The sequence below is a fragment of the Crinia signifera genome, chromosome 11, assembly GCF_055691185.1.
Source record: "Crinia signifera chromosome 11, ASM5569118v1, whole genome shotgun sequence".
Taxonomy (NCBI): Eukaryota; Metazoa; Chordata; class Amphibia; order Anura; family Myobatrachidae; genus Crinia; species Crinia signifera.
Genome location: NC_139227.1, coordinates 75,286,154 through 75,308,011, shown reverse-complemented (window position 1 = coordinate 75,308,011; position 21,858 = coordinate 75,286,154). Strand labels below are relative to the sequence as shown.

General features: G+C 51.9%; 1 long non-coding RNA gene across 1 annotated transcript in view; it reads left to right on the top strand.

Moving 5' to 3' along the window:
* Positions 1 to 285: 285 nt before the first annotated feature.
* The window catches only part of LOC146045332 (uncharacterized), a 42,392-nt gene continuing 20,819 nt past the window's right edge, over positions 286 to 21,858 (top strand). Inside the window, exons 1-2 of the long non-coding RNA XR_014465415.1 lie at positions 286 to 848; positions 6,718 to 6,871. This is a non-coding gene — a long non-coding RNA (uncharacterized LOC146045332). The remainder of the gene's footprint in view (positions 849 to 6,717; positions 6,872 to 21,858) is intronic.

Sequence of the window (21,858 nt, the reverse complement as noted above, 5' to 3'; positions counted from 1 at the left end):
GTTCTCTCTGGGTTTGGGGCTCCTCCTGTGGTTGGCAGCTAGTGGGGGCAGCGCGGTTCCTGGTCACACAGCTGCGCAGCCTCCGCTCCTTACAGGTCAGCAGCTCACAGCACTGCCCCCCCCCCCCCCACACACAGGGTAGTGTCTAGATCCCATGCAGTTTAGGTAATTTTCCCATCATGCCCTGGGTCCACGTATACCTGGAGGGGGAATATAAATCTGTGGCGAGCGAAGCGAGCCACCGTGCCCGAAGCGTGCGAGCGTAGCGAGCCCGCAAGGGTACAATGCTGCAAAAATAAAACAAAATAAACGACACCTACATGAATTACACATAAATTTAAAAACGTTGTGAGGGCATCTAACAACTTCCGCCCTCACTGAACGTCACTTCCTGTAAGCTATACTGCATGGGAACTAGTCTCTACCCACTGCACAGGCCCTTGTCCGCTCCAGGGATCACCCTTCCCGGTGCCGGCACTCTCTGCTGTGGGTTATGCATCGCTGCAGGACCGCCTCTGCTCCCCCTGCCCTACCTCTCTATAGTCCCTGTCACTGGCTCCCTCGCCATAGCCTGTACTGGCTGTATCATATATTTTTATATTTCTTTTTACTCAAAGGCTATATATCCCCCTTCCCACACAGATTTAAGTTGACGAGGCTGAAGTTGGCTTCTTCACTTCTTATTCAAGCTCCAGCTTCTTATTCAGAAAAATCCCTCTTGCGAGGGTTAATGAGTATTGGGACACACATTTGACACCTAAAATCATCAGAGGGGGGCCACTTACAGATGACCCAAGTGTATTTTGCCTGGCCCAGCTACTTCTGTCCTGGTGAGGCTGACTCCCCAGGTATGTGTGCTTTGTTGTTGGTGTCAGCAGAAGGGGCATAGGCAATGGGGTGAGGAGTGTAAGAACCATTAATACATCACTGTATGCTGGCCCAGTGAGCACTGTGATGTCTTGGTAGCAGCAGTGGGTGTGATTGCTTGTGGGGCTTATTTGCTTTAATAATGTCTATAGCTTGTGTGTTTTTATAAACATAGTGTGTGTTTATGCCACATGTGTATGCATGGTATGTGTGTGTGTGTATGTCCTGTGTGTATGTATGGTATATGTGCATATATGCCCTGTGTATATGTATGGTTTATGTGCATATATGCCCTGTGTCTATGTATGGTATGTGTCTGTGTATGCCCTATAGGCTATGTATATACATATATATGTATGTATACTCGTATACTATTTATGAAATACATGCAGATGACTGGTGGTGTAGATGCCGGCAGTCAGAATACAGATGCCATCATCCTATCCCTCCTTGCTAGTGCCTAACCTTCGTGCCCCACAGCCTAACCCTAACCCCCCTTCTTTCTAGTGGCCGAACCCTCCTGCCCACAGCTTAACCCTAACTCCGCCACTATTGCCAAAACCTAATTTTCTTCCAGCCTGACGCTGGCCTGCCCCACATACTTATGATTGGGATCAGGGGGTAACTAGAACTTTCAGGGCCCAATAGCAAAATCTTGAAATGGCCTCCAACCACCACCTTTGTCACTACAATGCTTCTATGGGGGGTGGGTCAGGTGCTAAAAAGAGAAGGTGGAGAGAGGGGAGACAGAGAGCAGCAGGAGTGAGATAGAGAGGGGGTGAGGTGATGGGCGGGCAAGAGCTGGTGAGGTGACTAGGGATGATGAGGGGGAGGAGAGGATGCAGGTCAGGGGTGAGGTGACGGGGGCGAGAGGTGGTCAGGTGACTAGGGATGATGAGGGGAAGAGAGGATGCAGGTCAGGGGTGAGGTGACGGGGGCAAGAGGTGGTCAGGTGACATGGGATGATGAGGGGGAGGAGAGGATGCAGGTCAGGGGTGAGGTGACGGGGCGAGAGGTGGTGAGGGGAGAGATTGTGAGGGGGTGGCAGGGATAGAGTTGGTGAGGTGATGTGACGAGGTGAGGTTACAGAGGGTGATGGGGGAAGAGGAGAGGATGCATGTCTTGATTTCACTAGCGATGGAGGGACTTACATTCACAGCGCTGGCAGCCGCAGGCCTCCTCCACCTCCCACAGCTGCAGTAACTTTTCTCCTCCGGTGCTCCTGCAGCCGCTGGGTCTTCTCCTTCCCCTGCTGCCACAGTGACTCACATGTCTCCTCAGGTGCCGGCAGCCAGATGAGAGGGGGTAAGGTGACATGCCGCCATGGTGCCACTGGTCTCTTGAGAGCCGGCAGCCACTGGGCTTCCTGCTGCTCCCACCCACCATAGTGACAGAATTAGTACTCATATAGGCTCCTGCAGCCGCTGTGTTTCCTGCTCCCACCCGGCGATGAAGGGGGGAGTAACAGGATAGTGGCGCAGCCTCTTCCAAGGCGGCACTACTATTTAAAAAAAAATAAATAAACTTAAAATAGGGTGTAGGGGATTGCCCCCGTGCCCCACAGCAGTTGCATCCTCTGCACCCTCTGTAGTGACCCAACTGATTGGGAGGTCTGCATTGATATTCTGACTGCCGGCATCCCATTACATCCCCCTGCTGATGGACAGGAATGAATTCAGACCACGCATGGCACTGCAGTATTAAACCATTATATTACATTGCATTTATTAAACAGCATATTTGCAACATTTCTGGGTCACACAGGCTCTAATATGTAAATAAAAGATATGTATGTGTACACACACACACACACACACACATGCATACACACACACACACACACACACACACACACATACATACACACACACACACATGCATACACACACATACATACACAAACACACATGTATACATACACACACATGCATGCACACACACACATACATACACACACACACACACACATGCATACACACACACAAATTTGTAATATGATTTTAATGTTAGACCTCAGGGCCCCCCTGTCAAAAGTCCCCTCGGCCCTCCAGAGCCTTAACCCAGCTGTGTGCGAGGGGATGTGTGTGAGTACACTCCCTCGCATGGTACTGACGGAGCGTTCGGATGGTTGTTATGGGCTCGCCAAGCAGCAGTTGACCCCTGATTACCGAGCCTTGCTGAATCAGGCCCTTAGTGTGAAATGCTGCAATATAAACTACCAGACAATTACACTGAGGGGAGGGCATAGTTATTTTAAAAAGATTCATTAGGGTCGTACCCACGTGACCTAGGTAACGCCCATTACGACGCCTGCAGGTAACACCTCATAGCCCACAAAAAAAAAGTTAAACCATAGATATACACTCTCCCGCTCCCATGCTTTAGTGCCGCACATTGCCCCGCTGCTAGCCGCTGCCCCGTCACTTCCTCGAGACCTCACCATACATATACAGTAACATATATCAGTTCCCTACCGTCCCCGGTCAGCGGCAGTGCCTGCCGCACAGTGCCCAGCTGCTGGATGCACCTGCCTCCTCCTGCCCGCTGTCCTCTTCTCTCATCGCTGCCCCACCTCCTCCCGCCCTGCCTCCTAGGTCGTAGGTGGGTGTAGGTGGGCAGGCTGACATGGGGGGAGAGGAGGATGCTGCTAGAGCAGGGGTGTAGGTGGGCAGGCTAACATGGGGGGAGAGGAGGATGCTGCTAGAGCAGGGGTGTAGGTGGGCAGGCTGACATGGGGGGAGGGGATGATGCTGCTAGAGCAGGGGTGTAGGTGGGCAGGCTGACATGGGGGGAGAGGAGGATGCTGCTAGAGCAGGGGTGTAGGTGGGCAGGCTGACATAGGGGGAGAGGATGCTGCTGCTAGAGCAGGGGTGTAGGTGGGCAGGCTGACATGGGGGGAGAGGAGGATGCTGCTAGAGCAGGGGTGTAGGTGGGCAGGCTGACATGGGGGGGGAGGAGGAGGATGCTGCTAGAGCAGGGGTGTAGGTATGCAGGCTGACATGGGGGGAGAGGAGGGTGCTGCTAGAGCAGGGGTGTAGGTGGGCAGGCTGACATGGGGGAAAGGAGGATGCTGTTAGAGCAGGGGTGTAGGTGGGCAGGCTGACATGGGGAGGGAGGAGGATGCTGCTAGAGCAGGGGTGTAGGTGGGCAGGCTCACATGGGGGGAGAGGAGGATGCTGCTAGAGCAGGGGTGTCGGTGGGCAGGCTGACATGGGGGGATAGGAGGATGCTGCTAGAGCAGGGGTGTCGGTGGGCAGGCTGACATGGGGGAGAGGAGGATGCTCCTAGAGCAGGTGTGTAGGTGGGCAGGCTGACATGGGGGGAGAGGAGGATGCTGCTAGAGCAGGGGTGTAGGTGGACAGGCTGACATTGGGGGAGAGGAGGATGCTGCTAGAGCAGGGGTGTAGGTGGGCAGGCTGACATGGGGGGAGAGGAGGCTGCTGCTAGAGCAGGGGTGTAGGTGGGCAGGCTGACATGGGGGGAGAGGAGGATTCTGCTAGAGCAGGGGTGTAGGTGGGCAGGCTGACATGGGGGGAGAGGAGGATTCTGCTAGAGCAGGGGTGTAGGTGGGCAGGCTGGCATGGGGGAAAGGAGGATGCTGTTAGAGCAGGGGTGTAGGTGGGCAGGCTGACATGGGGGGAGAGGAGGATGCTGCTTGGGCAGGGGTGTAGGTGGGCAGGCTGACATGGGGAGAGAGGAGGATGCTGCTAGAGCAGGGGTGTAGGTGGGCAGGCTGATATGGGGGGAGAGGAGGATGCTGCTAGAGCAGGGGTGTAGGTGGGCAGGCTGACATGGGGGGAGAGGAGGATGCTGCTAGAGCAGGGGTGTAGGTGGGCATTCTGACATGGGGGAAAGGAGGATGCTGTTAGAGCAGGGGTGTAGGTGGGCAGGCTGACATGGGGAGAGAGGAGGATGCTGCTAGAGCAGGGGTGTAGGTGGGCAGGCTCACATGGGGGGAGAGGAGGATGCTGCTAGAGCAGGGGTGTAGGTGGGCAGGCTGACATGGGGGGAGAGGAGGATGCTGCTAGGGCAGGGGTGTAGGTGGGCAGGCTGACATGGGGAGAGACGAGGATGCTGCTAGAGCAGGGGTGTAGTTGGGCAGACTCACATGGGGGGAGAGAAGGATGCTGCTAGAGCAGGGGTGTCGGTGGGCAGGCTGACATAGGGGGAGAGGAGGATGCTGCTAGAGCAGGGGTGTCGGTGGGCAGGCTGACATGGGGGGAGAGGAGGATGCTGCTAGAGCAGGGGTGTCTGTGGGCAGGCTGACATGGGTGGAGAGGAGGATGCTGCTAGAGCAGGGGTATAGGTGGGCAGGCTGACATGGGGGGAGAGGAGGATGCTGCTAGAGCAGGGGTGTAGGTGGGCAGGCTGACATGGGGGGAGAGGAGGCTGCTGCTAGAGCAGGGGTGTAGGTGGGCAGGCTGACATGGGGGAAGAGGAGGATGCTGCTAGAGCAGGGGTGTAGGTGGGCAGGCTGACATGGGGGGAGAGGAGGATGCTGCTAGAGCAGGGGTGTAGGTGGGCAGGCTGACATGGGGGGGAGAGGAGGATGCTGCTAGAGCAGCGGTGTAGATGGGCAGGCTGACATGGGGGGAAAGGAGGATGCTGCTAGAGCAGAGGTGTAGGTGGGCAGGCTGATATTGGGGGAGAGGAGGATGCTGCTAGAGCAGGGGTGTAGGTGGGCAGGCTGACATTAGGGGAGAGGAGGATCCTGCTAGAGCAGGGGTGTAGGTGGGCAGGCTGACATGGGGGGAGAGGAGGATGCTGCTAGAGCAGGGGTGTAGGTGGGCAGGCTTACATGGGGGAGAGGAGGATGCTGCTAGAGCAGGGGTGTAGGTGGGCAGGCTGACATGGGGGGAGAGGAGGATGCTGCTAGAGCAGGGGTGTAGGTGGGCAGGCTGACATGGGGGGAGAGGAGGATGCTGCTAGAGCAGTGGTGTAGGTGGGCAGGCTGACATGGGGGGAGAGGAGGATGCTTCTAGAGCAGGGGTGTAGGTGGGCAAGCTGACATGGGGGGAGAGGAGGATGCTGCTAGAGCAGGGGTGTAGGTGGGCAGGCTGACATGGGGGGGAGAGGAGGATGCTGCTACAATAGTAGAGTGGGTGAATAGTCTGGAATGGAATAGAAGGACTTGGAATGGGTACTAGGGGCCGTGCGCATGTGCAGTTTATGAAGAATCGGCTGATATGCAAATTCGCAGCCACGTGATCAGGTCTGAATTAGCCCCAAGGAGATGGGGTGATACTCTATTGATGTATTTTATCACGCTGTTTGTGCTCATTAGGATTAGGTTTAGCCACGCACAGCCACTGGTCACTTATTTCAGCCCGTCCCTCCCCGGCCGGTGTGAGCTGAAATGCCGACTCCAGCGGCCGACAACGCACCGGATGGCGGAACTGTATTATAATCATCTTCTAATAAATCAGTATTTTAGTTGGTTTAGCATCTGTTCTATAAGGAGACCCTGGTTTCTGTATTTCCCCCGGAATGCCCTGTATACTATCTGATCACTCTCCCTCTCAGGGTTGGGCTACTTGTACCTACTAGGTGGGTACTTAGAGAGCTCAATATACATTACACGGTTCCCAGGCGTCAGCTCGTCGCACTGACTATTCTTCACCTGTTACATTGGCCGGCGGCTATAATCAGTTTCCAGCTTATTTACAATGTGATCGTTCCACTACGTTGAATTACATATATTGTTTTTTACAGTATCTGCTCCACGCTTTACTATTATTTGCATGTCATGTAATACATAGATTTAACAGCATTTAATGTATGATAATTGCGAAAAAGACATTTCAGGGCTCAGTCAGAGAAATGATATCAGTGATTCCCCCCTTTTCGTAGACTCCAATCCATGCTGGTCCGCACTCCCGGAATGCACAGGGGACTCCGGAATTTAGAGGCGATGTTCTGACTTCCAGAAGTGCATCCCGTTACATCTGCTGGAATTCCCGCACCCCCTACACCTGGTATCCCGGAGGGCACCATTTAATAGCAGGTGAGTATGTGATCACTTCCTGTCTTGTAATTTACATATAGGGGATTATTCTGGTTGATTCGCAAGGCTGTAAATTTGCCGCGTTGTGATTACACCAAAGCCCGCCTTGTGAATGGTTGGCTGGTGCAGTAACATCCACAAAGTAACATCCATTCACAGGCCAGGGGGGAACGGCCACATCTTTTGATGGTTGCCGACCATTGAAGGATGTGGTGCGTGCATGCAAATAAAAGTGACTTTCAAGGCACTTACATATGTGGGCACACTGGGAAGGAAATGGGGGGGCAGCTGACATCCGGTGATATCAGCAGCTGCCCACCCCCCGCATCATGGCCTCATTAGCATGAGAACGCCCTGAGTTCTTATAGGAACGTCCATGAAACACTCCCATATGCTAATGGGGCCACCCCCGCCCGCTGTCCTGGTTGCGTATGCACAGTGCCACCACCGTTCCCTGCGTGGCAACCAGAATAAGGGCCATAATGAGTTTTACAATCACATTTGCTGGAATGTAAGTAGAGATTTGTCCATAGGAGTTTTGTAGACACTACCATTTACATACTGAACAAATGACATCTGCATAGAAAATGGGGTCTACAGACCATATATAAGGTGTGCCCAAATGAAAAGGGAGACTACGGTTGTATGTAAACAATATTTTAATCAAAGAATATTTAATTACAGTTCATGTGTAACATTACAACTACACATAATTGACATTGATGCAATGATCCAGCGCGTAACAAGGGAGTGGATGGATTCAGTGTAGAAACTCCTTGGTTGCTGATGAATCCAGGTTTCCACGGTCTCCTGCACCTCCTTGTCACAGGTGAACCGTTCACCTTTAAGTGTTTGTTTTTTAAGTGGCCGAAGATATTGGAGTCACATGGGGAGATAACTTCACCATGCAGCGTAAGTGTATATTTATATAAAATATAACATCAGTTCTGGCCTCCATCCGCCCCAAGTTGCCAGCCAATCTTTCACCTTTGATGTTATATTTTATATAAATTTAGCTGAGCTTCCGGTACGGGGCAGAGAAAGGGCGCCATGACGGCGGAGGGGGAGGACGGATGGCGGCACGGTGACTACTCCCCCCCCACCCCGGCCGGGGCGGGCGCACTGCAAAGGCAGGAGATGCACGGAGATGCGGCACTGGATGACGCCACACTGGACCAGGCCGCAGCCAGCAGCGCACAGCTCAGCCCCCGGGTACGGCACCATAGGCTCAGGACCCGGCCACAGGCACGGTCCCCGGCATGATGACCCCCGAGGCGACGGTGGCCCCCATCGGCACCTGGAGGCGGCTTCCGGCCAGGACAGGGGAAAGATCAGGCCCAAGCTGCTGTCCCGCAGCATCAGCAGATGCAGGAGTCCGCAGCAACCAGTGGCGCCTCTGATGGCTGCCTAGGCGCTGTGCAGCTCGGCAGGTATGTGTTCCCTGTGTGATACTGTACTGTCCCGGCTTATATTGTTACATACCTGGCTGCTGCAACGACCAGTGGTGCCGCTGATGGCTGCCTAGGTGCTGTGCAGCTCGGCAGGTATGTGTTCCCTGTGTGAAAACTGTACTGTCCCTGCTTATTAGTGTTCACTCTAGCAGTTAGAGCGGGCAGGGCGCCGGGGGCGGACCGGGCCGCCATTGACACAAGAGGGGCATGCCCGGGCCGCTGCCGTCATCAAAGGGGGCGGGCCCGGCCACCGCCGTCACCAAAGGGGGCGGGCCCGGCCCCTCCGAAGTCGGTTTGCTGCTGAGGAAGCGCTGGGCATCGCCATCTACGGCGGCACTTTGCTTCCCCGTGGGGCTGTTTTAGCGGGGCGCTGCTAGAGCTAAAGCAGCCTAGCGGGAACACTACTTATATCGTTACCTACCTGGCTGCTGCAGAGACCAGTGGCGCCACTGATGGCTGCCTATGCGCTGTGCTGCTCGTCGGACATGTGGTCCCCGCATGTAATGTCTCAATGTAATGTATGTAATGCCGCCCCCCCCCCCCCCCCAGTGCTTGATGCTACACTGTAAATCCCCAAAAAATTCCTAGTGTGCGCAAGCACACATGGCCAATAAAGTTGATTCTATTCTATTCTATTCTTGGGTCGCAAATGATAAGCAGCTTATCATGTGGGATCCTAAAGCAATGCAAATGCAGGAGGAGGTGCATACCACCCCTTGCCGGAATTTGTGATCAAATCAAACTGCGATGCAATGGCAGTTTAGAGGGACATTGTGACCATCGGTTGCAGTGTCCCTCTATGGCTACAGCTTAGGTAAGTCTCCGCTTTCTCAGTCTTGCAGTTGCAGGCCGGCTTGTAAGGCGAAGGAACTTCACCTTGAAGCATCCCCGGCATGATGACCCCCAGAGGTGACGGTGGCCCCCATCGGCACCTGGAGGCGGCACCCGGCCAGGACAGGGGATATATCAGTCCCACAGAACCAAGCCGCTGTCCCCCATCATCAGCAGATGCAGGAGCCATCTATCCTGTGGCAGCACCCCCCATCCCCCCCAGGGAGGATGTATGATTAGACTATAGGGGGCAGAGGCGTGGAACTCAGCCCAGGGAGGGCCCAACTCCAGCCTCAGACCTCATTGTCTCTCCCCAGGCCTCAGTGACTCTATCCTCCCCGCCCCCCACCACCACCACTGTCCTTGCTTATATCGCTACCTACCTGGCTGCTGCAGCGACCAGTGGTGCCTCTGATGGCTGCCTAGGTGCTGTGCAGCTCGGCAGGTATGTGTTCCCTGTGTGATAACTGTACTGTCCCTGCTTATTAGTGTTCACTCTAGCATTTAGAGCGGGCAGGGCGCTGGGAGGTGGACCGGGCCCGCTGATGTCACAAGAGGGGCGTGCCCGGGCCGCAATGTCATCAAAGGGTGCGGGCCCAGCCGCCGCCCTCATCAAAGGGGGCGGGTCTGGCCCCTCCGAAGTCGCTTCGCTGCTGGGTAAGCACCGGGTATCGCCGTCTGCGGCGGCGCTGGGCTTCCCCGTGAGGCTGTTTAAGTGGGGCACTGCTAGAGGGGCAGGGCGAATTTTGCCCTTTAAAAATGTGGTCCCCGCATGTAATGTCTCAATGTAATGTATGTAATGCCTCCCCCCCCCCCCCCTTATCCATGCTTGATGCTGCACTGTAAATCCCCAAAAAATTCCTAGTGTGCGCAAGCACACATGGCCAATAAAGTTGATTCTATTCTATTCTATTCTTGGGTCGCAAATGATAAGCAGCTTATCATGTGGGATCCTCAAGCAATGCAAATGCAGGAGGAGGTGCATACCACCCCTTGCCGGCATTTGTGATCATATCAAACTGTGATGCAATGGCAGTTTAGAGGGACATTGTGACCATCGGTTGCAGTGTCCCTCTATGGCTACAGCTTAAGTAAGTCTCCCCTTACTCAGTCTTGCAGTCGCAGGCTGGCTTGCAAGGCGAAGGAACTTCACCTTGCAGTGTAAATGTATATTTATATAAAATCAGTTCTGGCCTCCATCCGCCCCAAATTCCAGCCAATTCCTCGCCTTTGATTTTATATTTTATATAAATTCAGCTTGGGTCACATATGATAAGCTGCTCACAGCAGCTTATCACGTGGGATCCTCAAGCAATGCAAATGCAGGAGGAGGTGCATACCACCCCCTGCCGGCATTTGTGTTCATATCAAACTGCGATGCAATGGCAGTTTATAAGGACACTGAGACCATCAGTCACGTTCACCCTCTATGACTACAGCCTAAGTAAGTCTCCTCTTACTCAGGCTTGCAGTCGCAGGCCGGCTTAATTTTTGGACTGCACTTGATGCGCACGATGTATTGCACGTTATAGATAGAAAGTTAGAGCATGTGACATGTGTCCTGTGTGTTGAGGTACCAGGAGTACCTTGTTGTGTGGAGAAGCCGATGGTCCATGGTCCCGGACTGCTACGGCCGTACCGTTCGCACAAGCTGATCTACGTTCTTCCTAGGTCAGTGTCCTGTACACTCTCACGTGGTGACAGCCGCATGCAGCTGGCAGTCATAGCCATTGCTGGGGAGCGATGATTTAGGCAGGCTGTCAGTACGTTTAAAGTGCAGACATGCAGCAATTTGGTATCACAGATGTGCAGCAGGTTGGTGTCACAGATGAGGCGGGAATCCTTTGGAAACGCGTTTCCGGCTTTGTCAACCTGGCTAAAGTGCTCAGATTTTAAGAGGCTTTAGAGAGTTGATGTTCCGGTCTCTCGGTCTCCAGTACTTGATGGACAGACCAATCCTTGGGATGCGTTTCGCCGCACTCAGGGTTGCTTTTTACGTGACGCCTCCCCACTTAAGCGCTGCAGACACCATTTTTTTTCCCAGCATAGAGAACAGGTCTGAATCAGGCTCTCAGTTTGGATTGCATATGATAAGCTGCTTGCAATAGTTTATCATGTGCAATCCTTAAGCAATGCAAATGCAGGAGGAGGTGCATTCCACCCCCTGCCTCCATTTGCCATCGTATCAAACTGTGATTGCAGTTTAGAAGAACATCGGGACCATCGGTGGCTGTGACCCTTTGCGACTGCAGCCTGAGTAAAGGGGCATACACACGTAGAGATCTGTGCTAAGCAATTTTTCTAAGCAATTTTGCTAAGCAACTTTGCTGGTGTCGATCTCCCATGGGGAGCACATATACACGCAGAGATTTGTGCTAAGCAATAATAGTGGGTGGATATTACCAGAGGGGAGTTTTTTTTTTTTTTTTCTCATATTTTACTGATGTCGTATGCATACATATTTTTTCAATACGAATTTGTATTTATCAGCCATTAAATACTAATTCGTATCAGCAGAAGCCTACATGGATCATTCAGATCCGTGCAAGTGTCAGTGTAGAAAATAAATATTTTAAAAAAAATGTCATCAAAGGGTGCGGGCCCAGCCGCCGCCCTCATCAAAGGGGGCGGGTCTGGCCCCTCCGAAGTCGCTTCGCTGCTGGGTAAGCACCGGGTATCGCCGTCTGCGGCGGCGCTGGGCTTCCCCGTGAGGCTGTTTAAGTGGGGCACTGCTAGAGGGGCAGGGCGAATTTTGCCCTTTAAAAATGTGGTCCCCGCATGTAATGTCTCAATGTAATGTATGTAATGCCTCCCCCCCCCCTTATCCATGATTTATGCTGCACTGTAAATCCCCCAAAAATTCCTAGTGTGCGCAAGCACACATGGCCAATAAAGTTGATTCTATTCTATTCTATTCTTGGGTCGCAAATGATAAGCAGCTTATCATGTGGGATCCTCAAGCAATGCAAATGCAGGAGGAGGTGCATACCACCCCTTGCCGGCATTTGTGATCAAATCAAACTGCGATGCAATGGCAGTTTAGAGGGACATTGTGACCATCGGTTGCAGTGTCCCTCTATGGCTACAGCTTAAGTAAGTCTCCCCTTACTCAGTCTTGCAGTCGCAGGCTGGCTTGCAAGGCGAAGGAACTTCACCTTGCAGCGTAAATGTATATTTATATAAAATATAAAATCAGTTCTGGCCTCCATCCGCCCCAAGTTGCCAGCCAATTCCTCGCCTTTGATTTTATATTTTATATAAATTCAGCTTAGGTCACATATGATAAGCTGTTAACAGCAGCTTATCACGTGGGATCCTCAAGCAATGCAAATGCAGAAGGAGGTGAATACTACCCCCTGCCGGCATTTGTGATCATATCAAACTGCGATGCAATGGCAGTTTACAAGGACACTGCGACCATCGGTCACGTTCACCCTCTACGACTAAAGCCTAAGTAAGTCTCCTCTTACTCAGGCTTGCAGTCGCAGGCCGGCTTAATTTTTGGACTGCACTTGATGCGCGCAATGTATTGCACGTTATAGATAGAAAGTTAGAGCATGTGACATGTGTCCTGTGTGTTGAGGTACCAGGAGTACCTTACTGTGTGGAGAAGCCGATGGTCCATGGTCCCGGACTGCTACGGCCGTACCGTCCGCACAAGCTGATCTCCGTTCTTCCTAGGTCAGTGTCCTGTACACTCTCACGTGGTGACAGCTGCATGCAGCTGGCAGTCATAGCCATTGCTGGGAGCGATGATTTAGGCAGGCTGTCAGTACGTTTAAAGTGTAGACATGCAGCAAGTTGGTATCACAGATGTGCAGCAGGTTGGTGTCACAGATGAGGCGGGAATCCTTTGGAAACGCGTTTCGAGCGCTCAGGCCGGCTTTGTCAACCTGGCTAAAGAGCTCAGATTTTAAGAGGCTTTAGAGAGTTGATGTTCCGGTCTCTCGGTCTCCAGTACTTGATGGACAGACCAATCCTTGGGATGCGTTTCGCCGCACTCAGGGTTGCTTTTTACATGACGCCTCCCCACTTAAGCGCTGCAGACACCATTTTTTTCCCCAGCATAGAGAACAGGTCTGAATCAGGCTCTCAGTTTGGATTGCATATGATAAGCTGCTTGCAATAGTTTATCATGTGCAATCCTTAAGCAATGCAAATGCAGGAGGAGGAGCATTCCACCCCCGGCCTCCATTTGCCATCGTATCCAACTGTGATTGCAGTTTAGAAGAACATCGGGACCATCGGTGGCTGTGACCCTTTGCGACTGCAGCCTGAGTAAAGGGGCATACAATTTTGCTAAGCAACTTTGCTGGTGTCGATCTCCCATGGGGAGCACATATATACGCAGAGATTTGTGCTAAGCAATAATAGTGGGTGGATATTACCAGAGGGGAGGTTTTTTTTTCTTTTTTTTTCTCATATTTTACTGATGTCGTATGCATACGTATTTTTTCAATACGAATTTGTATTTATCAGCCATTAAATACTAATTCGTATCAGCAGAAGCCTACATGGATCATTCAGATCCGTGCAAGTGTCAGTGTAAAAAATAAATATTTTTAAAAAAATGTCATCAAAGGGTGCGGGCCCAGCCGCCGCCGTCATCAAAGGGGGCGGGCCTGGCCCCCCCGAAGTCGCTTCGCTGCCGGGTAAGCGCCGGGTATCGCCATCTGCGGCGGCGCTGGGCTTCTCCGTGAGGCTGTTTAAATGGGGCACTGCTAGAGGGGCAGGGCGAATTTTGCCCTTTAAAAATGTGGTCCCCGCATGTAATGTCTCAATGTAATGTATGTAATGCCTCCCCCCCCCCCCCCCCTTATCCATGCTTGATGCTGCACTGTAAATCCCCAAAAAATTCCTAGTGTGCGCAAGCACACATGGCCAATAAAGTTGATTCTATTCTATTCTATTCTTGGGTCGCAAATGATAAGCAGCTTATCATGTGGGATCCTCAAGCAATGCAAATGCAGGAGGAGGTGCATACCACCCCTTGCCGGCATTTGTGATCATATCAAACTGTGATGCAATGGCAGTTTAGAGGGACATTGTGACCATCGGTTGCAGTGTCCCTCTATGGCTACAGCTTAAGTAAGTCTCCCCTTACTCAGTCTTGCAGTCGCAGGCTGGCTTGCAAGGCGAAGGAACTTCACCTTGCAGTGTAAATGTATATTTATATAAAATCAGTTCTGGCCTCCATCCGCCCCAAATTCCAGCCAATTCCTCGCCTTTGATTTTATATTTTATATAAATTCAGCTTGGGTCACATATGATAAGCTGCTCACAGCAGCTTATCACGTGGGATCCTCAAGCAATGCAAATGCAGGAGGAGGTGCATACCACCCCCTGCCGGCATTTGTGTTCATATCAAACTGCGATGCAATGGCAGTTTACAAGGACACTGCGACCATCGGTCATGTTCACCCTCTATGACTACAGCCTAAGTAAGTCTCCTTTTACTCAGGCTTGCAGTCGCAGGCCGGCTTAATTTTTGGACTGCACTTGATGCGCACGATGTATTGCACGTTATAGATAGAAAGTTAGAGCATGTGACATGTGTCCTGTGTGTTGAGGTACCAGGAGTACCTTGTTGTGTGGAGAAGCCGATGGTCCATGGTCCCGGACTGCTACGGCCGTACCGTTCGCACAAGCTGATCTACGTTCTTCCTAGGTCAGTGTCCTGTACACTCTCACGTGGTGACAGCCGCATGCAGCTGGCAGTCATAGCCATTGCTGGGGAGCGATGATTTAGGCAGGCTGTCAGTACGTTTAAAGTGCAGACATGCAGCAATTTGGTATCACAGATGTGCAGCAGGTTGGTGTCACAGATGAGGCGGGAATCCTTTGGAAACGCGTTTCCGGCTTTGTCAACCTGGCTAAAGTGCTCAGATTTTAAGAGGCTTTAGAGAGTTGATGTTCCGGTCTCTCGGTCTCCAGTACTTGATGGACAGACCAATCCTTGGGATGCGTTTCGCCGCACTCAGGGTTGCTTTTTACGTGACGCCTCCCCACTTAAGCGCTGCAGACACCATTTTTTTTCCCAGCATAGAGAACAGGTCTGAATCAGGCTCTCAGTTTGGATTGCATATGATAAGCTGCTTGCAATAGTTTATCATGTGCAATCCTTAAGCAATGCAAATGCAGGAGGAGGTGCATTCCACCCCCTGCCTCCATTTGCCATCGTATCAAACTGTGATTGCAGTTTAGAAGAACATCGGGACCATCGGTGGCTGTGACCCTTTGCGACTGCAGCCTGAGTAAAGGGGCATACACACGTAGAGATCTGTGCTAAGCAATTTTTCTAAGCAATTTTGCTAAGCAACTTTGCTGGTGTCGATCTCCCATGGGGAGCACATATACACGCAGAGATTTGTGCTAAGCAATAATAGTGGGTGGATATTACCAGAGGGGAGTTTTTTTTTTTTTTTTCTCATATTTTACTGATGTCGTATGCATACATATTTTTTCAATACGAATTTGTATTTATCAGCCATTAAATACTAATTCGTATCAGCAGAAGCCTACATGGATCATTCAGATCCGTGCAAGTGTCAGTGTAGAAAATAAATATTTTAAAAAAAATGTCATCAAAGGGTGCGGGCCCAGCCGCCGCCCTCATCAAAGGGGGCGGGTCTGGCCCCTCCGAAGTCGCTTCGCTGCTGGGTAAGCACCGGGTATCGCCGTCTGCGGCGGCGCTGGGCTTCCCCGTGAGGCTGTTTAAGTGGGGCACTGCTAGAGGGGCAGGGCGAATTTTGCCCTTTAAAAATGTGGTCCCCGCATGTAATGTCTCAATGTAATGTATGTAATGCCTCCCCCCCCCCCTTATCCATGATTTATGCTGCACTGTAAATCCCCAAAAAATTCCTAGTGTGCGCAAGCACACATGGCCAATAAAGTTGATTCTATTCTATTCTATTCTTGGGTCGCAAATGATAAGCAGCTTATCATGTGGGATCCTCAAGCAATGCAAATGCAGGAGGAGGTGCATACCACCCCTTGCCGGCATTTGTGATCAAATCAAACTGCGATGCAATGGCAGTTTAGAGGGACATTGTGACCATCGGTTGCAGTGTCCCTCTATGGCTACAGCTTAAGTAAGTCTCCCCTTACTCAGTCTTGCAGTCGCAGGCTGGCTTGCAAGGCGAAGGAACTTCACCTTGCAGCGTAAATGTATATTTATATAAAATATAAAATCAGTTCTGGCCTCCATCCGCCCCAAGTTGCCAGCCAATTCCTCGCCTTTGATTTTATATTTTATATAAATTCAGCTTAGGTCACATATGATAAGCTGTTAACAGCAGCTTATCACGTGGGATCCTCAAGCAATGCAAATGCAGAAGGAGGTGAATACTACCCCCTGCCGGCATTTGTGATCATATCAAACTGCGATGCAATGGCAGTTTACAAGGACACTGCGACCATCGGTCACGTTCACCCTCTACGACTAAAGCCTAAGTAAGTCTCCTCTTACTCAGGCTTGCAGTCGCAGGCCGGCTTAATTTTTGGACTGCACTTGATGCGCGCAATGTATTGCACGTTATAGATAGAAAGTTAGAGCATGTGACATGTGTCCTGTGTGTTGAGGTACCAGGAGTACCTTACTGTGTGGAGAAGCCGATGGTCCATGGTCCCGGACTGCTACGGCCGTACCGTCCACACAAGCTGATCTCCGTTCTTCCTAGGTCAGTGTCCTGTACACTCTCACGTGGTGACAGCTGCATGCAGCTGGCAGTCATAGCCATTGCTGGGAGCGATGATTTAGGCAGGCTGTCAGTACGTTTAAAGTGTAGACATGCAGCAAGTTGGTATCACAGATGTGCAGCAGGTTGGTGTCACAGATGAGGCGGGAATCCTTTGGAAACGCGTTTCGAGCGCTCAGGCCGGCTTTGTCAACCTGGCTAAAGAGCTCAGATTTTAAGAGGCTTTAGAGAGTTGATGTTCCGGTCTCTCGGTCTCCAGTACTTGATGGACAGACCAATCCTTGGGATGCGTTTCGCCGCACTCAGGGTTGCTTTTTACATGACGCCTCCCCACTTAAGCGCTGCAGACACCATTTTTTTCCCCAGCATAGAGAACAGGTCTGAATCAGGCTCTCAGTTTGGATTGCATATGATAAGCTGCTTGCAATAGTTTATCATGTGCAATCCTTAAGCAATGCAAATGCAGGAGGAGGAGCATTCCACCCCCGGCCTCCATTTGCCATCGTATCCAACTGTGATTGCAGTTTAGAAGAACATCGGGACCATCGGTGGCTGTGACCCTTTGCGACTGCAGCCTGAGTAAAGGGGCATACAATTTTGCTAAGCAACTTTGCTGGTGTCGATCTCCCATGGGGAGCACATATATACGCAGAGATTTGTGCTAAGCAATAATAGTGGGTGGATATTACCAGAGGGGAGGTTTTTTTTTCTTTTTTTTTCTCATATTTTACTGATGTCGTATGCATACGTATTTTTTCAATACGAATTTGTATTTATCAGCCATTAAATACTAATTCGTATCAGCAGAAGCCTACATGGATCATTCAGATCCGTGCAAGTGTCAGTGTAAAAAATAAATATTTTTAAAAAAATGTCATCAAAGGGTGCGGGCCCAGCCGCCGCCGTCATCAAAGGGGGCGGGCCTGGCCCCCCCGAAGTCGCTTCGCTGCCGGGTAAGCGCCGGGTATCGCCATCTGCGGCGGCGCTGGGCTTCTCCGTGAGGCTGTTTAAATGGGGCACTGCTAGAGGGGCAGGGCGAATTTTGCCCTTTAAAAATGTGGTCCCCGCATGTAATGTCTCAATGTAATGTATGTAATGCCTCCCCCCCCCCCCCCCCCCCTTAGCCATGATTTATGCTGCACTGTAAATCCCCCAAAAATTCCTAGTGTGCGCAAGCACACATGGCCAATAAAGTTGATTCTATTCTATTCTATTCTTGGGTCGCAAATGATAAGCAGCTTATCATGTGGGATCCTCAAGCAATGCAAATGCAGGAGGAGGTGCATACCACCCCTTGCCGGCATTTGTGATCATATCAAACTGCGATGCAATGGCAGTTTAGAGGGACATTGTGACCATCGGTAGCAGTGTCCCTCTATGGCTACAGCTTAAGTAAGTCTCCCCTTACTCAGTCTTGCAGTCGCAGGCTGGCTTGCAAGGCGAAGGAACTTCACCTTGCAGCGTAAATGTATATTTATATAAAATATAAAATCAGTTCTGGCCTCCATCCGCCCCAAGTTGCCAGCCAATTCCTCGCCTTTGATTTTATATTTTATATAAATTCAGCTTGGGTCACATATGATAAGCTGCTCACAGCAGCTTATCACGTGGGATCCTCAAGCAATGAGAGGTTTTGTTTTTTATATTTTACTGACTATTTTACTGATGTCGTATGCATACGTATTTTTTCAATATGAATTTGTATTTATCAGCCATTAATTCGTATCAGCAGAAGCCTACATGGATCATTCAGATCCGTGCAGGTGTCAGTGTAAAAAATAAATATATATTTTTTTGAAACGGCGTCCCCCCCCCCCCCGAACAAGTAAACAAGTAAGGGTTCCCCGTATTTTTTTAAACCAGCACCAGGCCCAATGGCCGGTCCTGGTTCCCAAAATACAGAGGACAAAACGAATGGGGTCCCCCGTATTTCAAGAACCAGCCCCAGGCCCAACCAGCCAGCAAGGTAATGCCACAGCCGGGGGGGCGAGGGGAGACTTTTTCTACAAGTCCCCCCCGCGAAAGCATTCATCCCTCCAACCGGTCAGCCTGGTCAGGGGTCCTGGGGAAGTGGGGACCCCACCGATAAAGGGGTCCCCCCTTCCAGAACTTACCTGGCCACGCAGTCCCAGTACCCCTGGCCTGTGAGGGGTGTGGTATGGGGTTCCAACATTCGGGATCCGGACAGCCGGACTCAGACAGCATGGCGAGCGCATAAAAACCCCTTGCGGGGGGTATTCTATTCTCCCTCTATGGGGGTCGTGGACCCCCACAAGGAAAAATAGCGAGTGGCCGTTGGGCTGTCGTTGTTTTGACAGTCGGGATCCCGACGTCTGGTAAATGACTGTCGGGAACGCGTCTGGCACCCCCAGTGGGTACCGGGCTGATTCAAGTGTAAAAATTTGAATAAACCATTGGGTTTTGCTGTGGAACTATGAGTTCCAGCAAGCCTGGAACGCATACTGGGACTTGGAGAACCACAAGTCCCAGCATGTGGCCCATTTAAGAGCTTGCTGGGCTCATAGTTCAAAAGCAGAACCAATAGTTAAATAAAAACACAAACACACATGAAAAATAAAACTTTATTACATTCAGAGCCCTTTCATCTGAATACTTACCTATCTTGACACGTAGGTAGGTCTCCTCCATCCATCTGGTGGTCCCTAAGAAATCCTGTTAGGTTACCTGGGGAAGGAAAGCATACTCACCAGGGTTCGCCGTTGTAGATGGCTCTGGCAAGGTTTGGAATAAATTTTTTCCATCTGTATAAACAGAAATGTCCTGCCTGTAGTATAATGTGGAAGCACCCAGCACAGGGGCGTAACTAGATCTCTCTGGGCCCCATAGCAAATTTTGAAAAGGGCCCCCCCACCCCTTTGTACAGGGTGTCAAAATGCATACACAGAGGCAGGAGGTAAGAAGCACAGGGGTAGTGGCCGACAGGAGGGTCAAACACAGAGGAAGGTGGTACAGTACTACAGGGGGTCACAGTGGGGGTAGGGGCAAGAAGGTGTCACACAGGCATAGTGGGTTCAGGGGGTCTTACACAGAGGAAGGATGTGGAGAGTGGGGAAGGTGACACATACAGGGGATGTGTGGTACAGGAGGGTTAAAGACCAGGGATGAGGGTGGAAGAGGGTCAAGGTGTCATACAAGAGAATAGGGGGAAATACACCAGGGGTGATGGGGGGTGAAAAGGGTCACACACAGAGGAAGGGTGTAGGTGGCTCATAAGGTTTCATACACACACACGCACACTGGGTACAGAAAAGAAGGTACAGTGCTCCAAGGGCACTTACCAAGCAGGGGGTGAGCTCCAGGCACAGGGTCAAGTGGAGACCGGCGGCAGGGGAATTCATGCTGGACAAGGCAGCAGTGTCATCCCTGTGCGGATGCTGGAGGCAGGCCCAGCACTGTGTTCCCATCATGATGCAGCTACTGGAGAGGAGGTGGGTGCAGGGACTGCTAGGCGGGGGTCAGGGTCACGCAATATCTCCGGCGTCTGGGGGGTAGGCAGTGCGGCGGTGGGACGCACATCTCTAGCATCTAGGAAGAGGGTGGGGGACCCGGGAGGTCGCAGGGCGCATCACCGGCTATTGGTGGGGCGCGGGGCGGCGCAGGACACACGCACATTTCTGGCTCCTGAAATGGGGGTGGGGGAGGTCAGTGCAGGCCAGGGTACATCTCTGGCTGGCTATTGAGGGGCGAGGCAGGACCCAAAATGATCTCCGGCGTCTGAGGGGGGGCAGAGGGTGTCGCTGCAGTGGGTGCCACTGCCTTTTTTTTTTTATAGGGTGCAGGGTGAGTAGCGGGCCCTACCGACAGCTCAGGACCTGTAGCAGCTGCACCCACAGTAGTTACGCCACTGACCCAGCAGATAGCAGGCTCCCCGTGTACTGCAGGATGTCTCATTCAGTGTATGTACACCTTATGCAGCATGTGCTGTAGTAGCGGGGGTGTGCTATACATGGGGACAGAGGGGTGACTGGGCATTAGGGTGTGCTCTACATGGGGACAGAGGGGTGACTGGGCATTAGGGTGCGCTATAGATGGGGACAGAAGGGTGACTGGGCATTAGGGTGTGCTATACATGGGGACAGAGCGGTGACTGGGCATTAGGGTGTGCTATACATGGGGACAGAGCGGTGACTGGGCATTAGGGTGTGCTATACATGGGGACAGAGGGGTGACTGGGCATTAGGGTGTGCTATACATGGGGACAGAGGGGTGACTGGGCATTAGGGTGTGCTATACATGGGGAAGGAGGGGTGACTGGGCATTAGGGTGTGCTATACATGGGGACAGAGCGGTGACTGGGCATTAGGGTGTGTTATACATGGGGACAGAGCGGTGACTGGGCATTAGGGTGTGCTATACATGGGGACAGAGCGGTGACTGGGCATTAGGGTGTGCTATACATGGGGACAGAGGGGTGACTGGGCATTAGGGTGTGCTATACATGGGGACAGAGCATTGACTGGGCATTAGGGTGTGCTATACATGGGGACAGAGGGGTGACTGGGCATTATGGTGTGCTATACATGTTGACAGAGGGGTGACTGGGCATTAGGGTGTGCTATACATGGGGACAGAGGGGTGACTGGGCATTAAGGTGTGCTATACATGGGGACAGAGGGGTGACTGGGCATTAAGGTGTGCTATACATGGGGACAGAGGGGTGACTGAGCATTAGGGTGTGCTATACTTGAGGACAGAGGGGTGACTGGGCATTAGGGTGTGCTATACATGGGGACAGAGGGGTGACTGGGCATTAGGGTGTGCTGTACATGGGGACAGAGGGGTGACTGGGCATTAGGGTGTGCTATACATGGGGACAGGGGGGTGACTGGGTATTAGGGTGTGCTACACATGGGGACAGAGGGGTGACTGGGCATTAGGGTGTGCTATACATGGGGACAGAGGGGTGACTGGGCATTAGGGTGTGCTATACATGGGGACAGAGGGGTGACTGGGCATTAGGGTGTGCTGTACATGGGGATAGAGCGGT